The sequence below is a fragment of the Cetorhinus maximus genome, chromosome 2 (genome assembly GCF_964194155.1).
Source record: "Cetorhinus maximus chromosome 2, sCetMax3.hap1.1, whole genome shotgun sequence".
Lineage (NCBI taxonomy): Eukaryota > Metazoa > Chordata > Chondrichthyes > Lamniformes > Cetorhinidae > Cetorhinus > Cetorhinus maximus.
The window spans coordinates 202,922,338-202,931,827 of NC_135880.1; positions in this window are offsets into that span (position 1 = coordinate 202,922,338).

Here is a 9,490-nt window from a genome sequence, read left to right on the forward strand (position 1 = left end):
CTACTGCGGGAAATAGATATAAGGTGGAATTTTACGCCAGTGCGATTTTATGGTCCCACCAAAGTCAATGGACTTTTGAACGACATCTTGTTTTATGGTCCCGACCCTTACACAATCGGGCTGTAAAATTCTGTCGTAAAATTCAGATGAGATGTTAAACTGTGGCAAGGTCTGCCTGCTCAAAGTTGGAAAAATATCATAATGCAATTTTAGTCCATCCCAATGATCCCCCAATGGTAACCACTGAAACAGATTAGTTAAGCTACTGATATAAATGGCTTGTATAATCTTCCAGTGGTCATTTGACTTTGGATTAGTGTATCTTGAGGATGTGAATTTTTGACAGGTGCTACATAAATATAAGTTTTTTTATTAATCTAACGTTTGAAGTTCCACATAGCACAGTGAGAGTTCCAGGTGAAGACATTGACTGGGAGAGAATTCCATAGGCAGGAGAAACACTGGACCTGAACTGCTTGACATTATTGACACACAAACATATGAACATACAAATTAGGAGCAGGAGAAGCCCCTCAAGCCTGCTGCGCCATTCAACTTAATCATTGCTCATCTGATTGTGCCCTCAACTCCACATTCTGTCTACCTCCAGTACACCTTTGACTCCCTTGTTAATTAAGAATCTATATACCTCTGCCTTAAAAATATTCAATGACACTGCCTTCACCACTTTCTAGGGATAAAGTCCCAAAGATTCATGACCCTCTGAGAGAAAATAATTTCTACCCATCTCCATCTTAAATGGAAGGCCCTTATTCTTTTAAACTGTATCCCATAGTTCCTGTTTCTGCGACAAGGGGAAAAATCCTTTCAGCATCCACCCTGTCAAGTCCTGTCAGGATCTTATATATTTCAATAAGATTGCCTTTTATTCTTCTAAACTCCAATGGATACAGGCCCAGCCGGTCCAAGCTTTCCTCATAAGATAACCTCCCCCATTCCAAAACAAACTTTTTGGATTGTTGCAGATCACTGAAGGGCACCCATAGGAATTAGGGGAACTCTGGTAAAGTAAAGGCAGCTAAAAATCTACATGACTTTTGAATGTATTGAATCACGGAACACGAGCAGGACTTTGTCTGCCAAACACAGGAATAGCACTCCACCAGTGGTTAGGATCATGCTTTACGGTTTTAATAGACAATGTTCTTTAAATTCAATTCCATTAAATACTTGCTAAATAAAGCAAACTTGAAAATAATCTTCATGAGCCTTGCTATCTCAACTGTGTTTGGTAAAAGCTGGCGAACTTAACTTGGAAAAAACAAGGGATGGCATAGGTTAGTACACTGACTTCTGTTATGATGTGACAGATGATGTGTGCCAGGCAGGCTAAATCCACAAGGGAAACTTGGCCATGCTATCACAATAGTTTTGCAATTTGTATTTATTACAAGAGGATTTTGGCACTGAATTCATAAGTAATGAGTCCACTAGCACCTTTAGAGATTTTAAAAATGAAATTAGAACATTTATTAACAAAAGAAAAGATTTCAAGCACATAAATAAGATTACAGTTAATTAATATTATAACAAATTCCAAAATTCCTAATTAAACTGACTCCCAACTACACTCCCCCTTTTAAGGCAACAGTCCAACATAGATTTTAAATTTAAATAGCAAGCCAGAAAATTTACCACAGCACCCACTCGACAGTGGGATTCCAAAGGCTTTTCTCCAACTTCAGTTACTGGACGCAGCAGACTTTTTCAAACATGACTGAAGGCTTCCCCAAGGCTGTTTTAACCACTCCTTTCAGTTCTTATATGGCTCCACAACATCACCTTCCTTCCTTCTTTATATATGTTTCTCTCTCTTTAATCTGTAAATTCCATTATTCTATATGTCTTTGGAAATTACTTTTCCCATAATATAAAAATCTTTCATGTAGCCAATATGGTCAGTACTTTTTGGGAAAAATAAACATAATAATCTTGCCTTATTCATCTTGTTAGTTGTATGCATCTTACCATTCCTTTGAAACACAAACAACTCCTTCATTTATCTAAAAATGCGAATTTCCTTCACACCCTACATGCCAATACCTCATCCATGTTTACTCATCAGTATTTCAAATGCTTTTTACCCCTAACTTCTTTTGATAATTTCAAGCTTGTGGCATATCTGACTGAATTTAATTAAATCACACTGGCAGAACCATCTACACTCACACCCATAACCCTACTTTACAAAGAACCACAAAAATATTATGAAACTTATTATACTTTTGTGACAGTTCCATCCTAAAGAAAAAATGAGCCATCATAATTTTAAAAGACAGTTTCATTTTCTCAACCCATCTTACATTACTTATTATACTTATCTATATACACAAACCATTGCGTTACCAGATGCATGCATTAACATAGCAATATATACAAATCCTTTGTATCAACAGAGGTCATTCCAGACCAGTATCCAAATGTTCAGTTTCCTTTTTGAGCTTCAAATTCTCAACAATGCATCTGTAGTTAGATTTTTTTAGTCCAGCCACATGTATAAACTGTGAATCAAACAGTTGCAGTGATAAACTCTATCTGAACAGTCTTGCATTTCGGTCTCAAAATTTGTCCAGAAATTTTAAAGGATTGTGGTCTGTATAAACAATTGTTTCTGAAGGATTACTTGCAACATAAACCTTGAAATGCTGCAATGCTAATACCAGACCCAGAGTCTCCATTTCAATGGTTGAATATTTCCTCCAATGTAAATTCAGCTTTTGTGAAAAGTATCTTATCGGTTTCTCAATTCCAGTTTCATTTTTTTGTAACAGCACAGCACCAATGTCTACATCACTTGAGTCAACTATGAAATTGAATTGCTTGGCATAATTAGGTACTGCCAAAACTGGTGCCGTAGTCAATACAATTTTTAAACTGTCAAATGCATTTTGACACTCCTGTATCCATTGAAACTTCTTGTTATTTTTTAATAGTTCAGTCAACCCACACTGCTAAAATTTGATACAAACTTCCAATAAAATCCACTCATGTTGAGAGATCTCAAAACTTCTCATTTTGTTGGAGGCACAGCGAATTCACGATGGCTATTACTTTCACATCTCTCGAAGCCACCTTACAGTGTCCAATGGTATGACCTAGATATGTAACTTACGCTTTTACAAATGCACTCTTAGACAAGTTCACCACCAAATTAGCTTCTTGCAGTCAATCAAACAGTTCTTTCAGATGTTGTAAATGCCCCTCCCACGTCTGACTAAAAACTGTCAAGTTGTCAATATAAACAGCACAATTGCTCAACCCCAGAACTACTTTGGTTGTCAGGCTTTGAAATGTTGCTGGTCCATTTTTCATAACAAATGGCATAACTTTAAACTGATATAGTCCATCTGATATTTCCTTTGCTCTCTCCAATAATGGTACTTGTAAATATCTTCTCAGAAAGTCAATCTTTGTGATAAACTTTGATTGTCCCACTTTCTCAATGCAATCTTCTGGCCATGGTATAGGATATGAATCCGCTTTTATCACTGCTTACTTTTGTTACTTTTTGATAATCCACACATAGTCTTTGTGTTCTATTTGGTTTCGGTACCATCACAATAACCAAACCCCAGTTGCTGCAACTAGACTCAATAATGTCATTTTGAAGCATGAATTCGATTTCTTTCTGTCCTTGTGATAAATTTGCTGGACTTAATCTGCAAGGATATTGCCTTATCGAAACTGAAGCACGCACATTTACATCAAGGGTAGCTAAATGTGTCCTCGCTAGCTTATTCCATTAAATAGCTTTGTGTGACTGCAATAGCTTCTCCAAATCACTTTGACACCTGTCTGGAAGGTAACTCAATATTATATTTAAATTTTCAAGTGCCTCCTCATTGTCCAATTCAATTCGAGGAAAATCAACTTCAGAATCCTCCGTTTCCACCTCTTTCTCTTTATCTACTGCCACTAATACCTTCTTTTGGTCAGCTTCCCTGTCAAAGTATTTTTTAAACATATTTACATGACACACCCTCTGCTTCTTTCTTCTCTCTGGAGTATTTATTGGGCAGAATTTTTTGCTTGGCATGTGGGCGTGCACCCGACACACTCAAGTGTAAAATAGTGCGCGGTGATGTCGGGTAAGCATGCTGACATCATCATGCACTTGCACGATATTTCGCTTGGCGGGCATGCATGGGTGCCAGAGCCATGCCCACCGTTAATTAAGAGGCCAGTTAAGGCTATTAAAAGACAATTCAAGCCAATTTTTCGTTTCCCATGCCATTTCACACTCGTCGCATGGGAAAAATGGGCAGGCGGCCAGCTGACAATTTCGAAAACCTCATCCATGGGCGGGAGAGAAAGGGTCAGCAGTATTGCCAGTCTGAGTAATGAGGAGTTTGGTGGATAGTTTGCTGCTGGTTACTTGCTGGTATATGGCAGCTTCATGTCTGTTCGGGGCTTCATTCTTAGCATTTCCAGGCTTCATTTCAGGGCTCCTTGGTGTCTCCAAGGACCCCAGAGAATTCAGACCATGTAGACCCTTCCAAGTATCAGACAGCCTTCTGTTACCCTGGTAATGGGGATTGTGGTCTCTGCTGGATGCACCTCTTAGGAGGAAGAGAGGGGCAGAAGATAGAGGAGGCCAGGTGTCCCAATGCAGTTTCCAGGGGCAGGACCTGTGGGAGAAGAGGTGCTGGCATCGAAGGCACAAGACCAGCTGGCAATCCAAGGCAGAAGGGGCCTCAGAAGACACCACTATCCTGCTGGCAGGGTTTATAGGTGTCGATGCAGCTGCCTCAATATGTCCAAGGTGCAATGCCGAAGGAGGCTCTGCCTCTCAAGGGAGACAGTGACCTTCATCTGTCAGATAATTGGGCCTGAGATCACCTCTGACTGTGTGGGTGGACACCCCATGCCAGTGGCTCTGAAGGACACAGTGGCCCTCAACTTCAATGCCTCTGGCTCTTTCCAGGGGTTAGTGGGGGATCTATGTGGAGTCTCCCAGTCAGCTGTCCACAGTTGTGACAAGCTGGTGACAGAAGTTCTGTTCAGATGGGAGCCATACCTCCACAAGGGCGGTGATAAAGAGGAACATAGGTCATCTGAAGACTTGTTTCCGATGCCTGGACCATGCGGGGGGAGCACTACAATGTCCCCCAAAGCGGGTATCACTGATGGTGGTTGCATGCTGCGCTCTCCACAATCTGACACTAGCAAGGGGGGACCCACTGGAGGAAAAGGATGTTGACACAGCTGCACAGGCCTCAGGTGATGAATCCAATAATGTGTCAGAAGAGGAACATGGTGAGAAGAATGCTGAGGGCATGGAGGCAGAACTCGGTGACCTCCTGGGAGGCAGGGACACCAGGGACGCCTTGATCCAACGTTCCTTCAGCTAGGCTGCCAAATAAGCACTACCACCTCATGCCAGGGCTACCACCTCCATCCTGGATGTCTGAAATGGCCCTTTCCTTTGACCCCATTGTCCACTCAGTGCCTGTGTAATAAAGTTTCAAGTCACCAACATCCACCATTATATACTGGTGTACCCTACACCACATTAACTAAAAAAAGTGAAGCATACTCAGGCTATTACGACAAAAGAAAATTCATCTCATATTGAGTGTCAACACAAATTAACAGAACATTCTATGGTGTTCAATCCCAGACCAGTAAACATAAACAAATCATTGCACAACAGAAGATCACCCATGAGCAGTCACACTTGTGCTTATGGTGCCTTAAACTTACATTTGTGAGCACTACATATTGGTGCTCCCCCCTCGCTGGCACCGGCATTGGAGACAGCCTGCTGACTCTGCTGTCCTGTTGGCCTTGATGACCTTGGTCGTCATCCTCTGGCCAATGGGGCCAGAGCAACCAGTTCCACAGCTGATACCTCCCCAGTTGTCACAGTCTCATCAGGTACCATGATCACTGGCAGAGAAGCAGAGGAGCTGCTGCCATCATCCAGAGCACCCTGAGAGGTGCCCGCAGAGACAACAGGCAGCTTGTGTGCCAACATGAGGTCGCTCTGGACCTCCCTGGTCACCATTGATGGACGGGCACCTAGCTGGGATACTGGGTGCCTCATCCATCTCCCACATGGACACAGACCATCTGAGGTCAGTGCCTGTGTGTGGGCTTGCAGGTCCAAACGCAACGCCAGGGACCCCTGATTCTGTTCCTGGAGCTGCCTCTCCATGAGGGTTGCTACTCTCTCAATGGAGGAGGCAGTGCACTCAGCCATGAGGGTCGATGCACTGCTTATGCTTATGGATTCCTCCATAATGGAGACAAGTGGCATGCATATCCTCATGAATCTCCGCCAGATTCTCCTACACATCTTTCTGGACACCCAGAATCTGCCACCTAATGGACAACTCCAGATGCTCACCATCTGCCTTCGACTGAGCATCATCCTGGTCTCCAGAAGTCCTCCAAGTGCCAGCACCCTGTGCACTCTTTGCCTCCACCTGCACCTCAATTGAGTGTGAAGTGCCCTCACCAATGTGCACCGACATTTTAGCCAGCATTCAGAGGATTGCTGGAGACAAGGATGATGCTCAGTCGAAGGCAGATGTTGGGCCTCCACAGTTGTCCATTAGGTGGCAGATGCTGGATGTCCAGCAAGATGTGTGGGAGGATCTGGCAGATATCCATGAGGATATGCATGCCATGGTGGTCCACTTACCTCATGGCCATAGACTAACTCAAAAGGACATTTTAGCTGAAGATCTAATGCCCACAGAGGTGCTTGTGTCTGAGCTGGTGCCTGGTTCAGAGAGCAGGTGTGACGAAGGTGAATCTGGCACTTGGCGGTCTTCTGGCATCAGGTGTGGGTCTTTGGGGCCCTGCGATTGGGTGCATGGTGGCAAACCTAAGGCAGAACAATGACATGTCATTAGTTTAAGTCATCACACTGTCACTGTGCACGCCAGGCACCCTGGTGAGACCATGGAGATCTGCATCATGGTGCCATCATCTTTCAATGGTCAATGGGGACTACAGTTTTAAGGCTCCCATCAATGATGAGACTACACAAGAATGTTTGCACCATCTGAAACTCTCACCTCTGTGCACTGCATCCTTACCTTTGTCTGACACCCCAGCCTCTCTGTGGTTGGTTGACCAAGGTGCGTGGTGCCTCCCCAGCTCCAAGGCAGCTTGCTCGAATCTGGATAGGATTAGGAGGTTTGGGGGCCTCCACCTGTCTGCGATCTTTCAATGTTGTTATGGGTCATCTTCTCCTGAAAGGATGAAGGAGCATTAATTAGTCCACTCTGTACCTGCAGCGCCATTGCAGCCTGGCCAATCCCACCTGAGGAACAACTTGCAGGACGTATCCAAGTTGTGGCCCTAGAGCTGCAAGGCACTCAGCCCAAGCAGCCAGGGTTCACTCCCTTGGCCAGCTCCAGCATCACTGACAGTTGGTACTCAGACTCAAACACCCCTGAGCTCCACGGGAGGATGGCCATCCCTTAACAATTCAACACACTGATCCATGCCAACACAGTACTCACCCTTCCCAAGCGCAGCAGGTCATTAAACCTCTTGCAGCACTGGACGACCCAGGTGTGCTGCACAACTTCATGGCTGCTGACTAGCACTGTCACCTCCTCCCAAGCTCTTTTTGTAAGGTGTGATGGCCTTCTCCCTCCATCCCTGAGGACAAGGGTGTCCCTCCTGGCTGCCACCTCCTCCAGGAAGACCACGAGGCATTCATCAGAAAACCAGGGGGGCCAAGTGCCCACCCAACCTGCCCTCCCGCCTGGTGTCTACAGCCACATTGGAATCCACAATTTATAATCTCCAGCTGACAACACTGAAGATGTCTTCCTCACCGGCAGCGGTCCAGGTCCTGGCAGCGCTGGTTTTAAACCGGCAGTGGGGTTGCCATCGTCTCGGGCGGCTAACAGGCCCCTGGCCCCGCCTGCCCCTTCCCAGCCATTGGGGAGCTGCTGTTCATGCTCAGCGGGCCTTAATTGGCCCACCAGCAGGAAATGGTGGTCAGAGGCTGATCACGGGCGGTGGGCCATTCCCCCCCTCCCACCCCCCCACCCCCCCAACTTCTGGGCCAACCAACTGGGCCCACCCGCCGAACTCAAAATTCTGGCCACTGAATAATTCACTTCACTCATTTTTTTCCCCAATTCTGTAAGGCCCACTAAACCTTGCCTTTAACGGTTCACCCAATACTGGTAATAAAACTAACACTTTTCCCCCAGCAACAAAACTATGAGCTTTCATATTGTCTTTGCCTTCATCTTCTGCTGTGATTTCTTCAAATGGTCCTTAGCTAACTCACATGCTCCGTTCAATCTTTCTCTGAAGTTTATCACATAATCCAAAAGAGTAGTTTCTGAATTTTGACCCACTAATTTCTCTGAATCAACTTCAGTGATCCCCTTACCTCATGACCATAGACTAATTCAAAATAACTAAATCCTGTCGATTCATTAGGATCTTCCCTAATAGAAAATAACAAGAATGGAATCCCCCATCCTAATCCTGTGGATAGTCTTGACTATAAGCTCTCATCATGGTTTTCAAATTGAGTGTGGATGTAATGGTACTGAACTATTCTCTAATATATATTAACAATTTTCACAACCAGTTAAGTACTCAATTGTCTCTCTCTAACAGAGAGAGATGTCTGTGGTCCTTCGTGGACTATGCTTAATTGTCTAATTGCCTATATATTGGCCAAGATACTGCTCTTCTTCCAAAAGTGCCACAGGATCTGTATTATCCATTTGAGAGGGCAGATAATTCAACATTTCACCTGAAAGACCACACCTCCAATAGTGCAGCACTCCCTCAGTGCTACACTAAAGGGTCAACCTGGTTATTTGTTCGGCCCTACTTGACTTTAGCTTAAATATTTAGAGGGCAGAAATTCTCCCCTCCCGACATATGAAACAGTTACTTCTCTGCATTCATCCAGGGATTCTCCAAGCTATCTCCTAACCAGGAAACAGGAGCCAACCGTTTGTTGGTATCTGGGTGGAAACTTACTTGGAATAATTAGTCTCAAACTGGTAGATGCATTGTAAATGCACCTACCGCAATATGGGCCTGATTGGAAATTAAATCTCAAATTGGCTCAGTTACCCATTGAAATTAATAATGGAACAATCCAGAGAACCAGAGCCCCTCTGACTGAACTACAAGGGGGCTACAGCACTTTGCACTCTCCAAATTTTAGGCATTCAATTTAAGACATCTTAGCTTCTGGTTTATTTGACGGTATGTGTGTGAGCTCCTTCTCCTTGTATTTTAGATTTTGAAAAACTTCTCTACTATATTTGTATTAATGTATATCCAGTCCTTGCCGGGATTTTTTTTTACCACATCTGTTTTTTTTTCGAAAATGGAAATGCACAGTCCTAGAGATTTGATTTGACTTATACTTCATGGTGGATAACGTGTGTTTCCTTAGTTTGTTCTTTGTCTGACACCTGCCGCTCACTCCTTGCTAAGTCTAAAACAATAGCCATTCCTCAGTTCTGTTGAG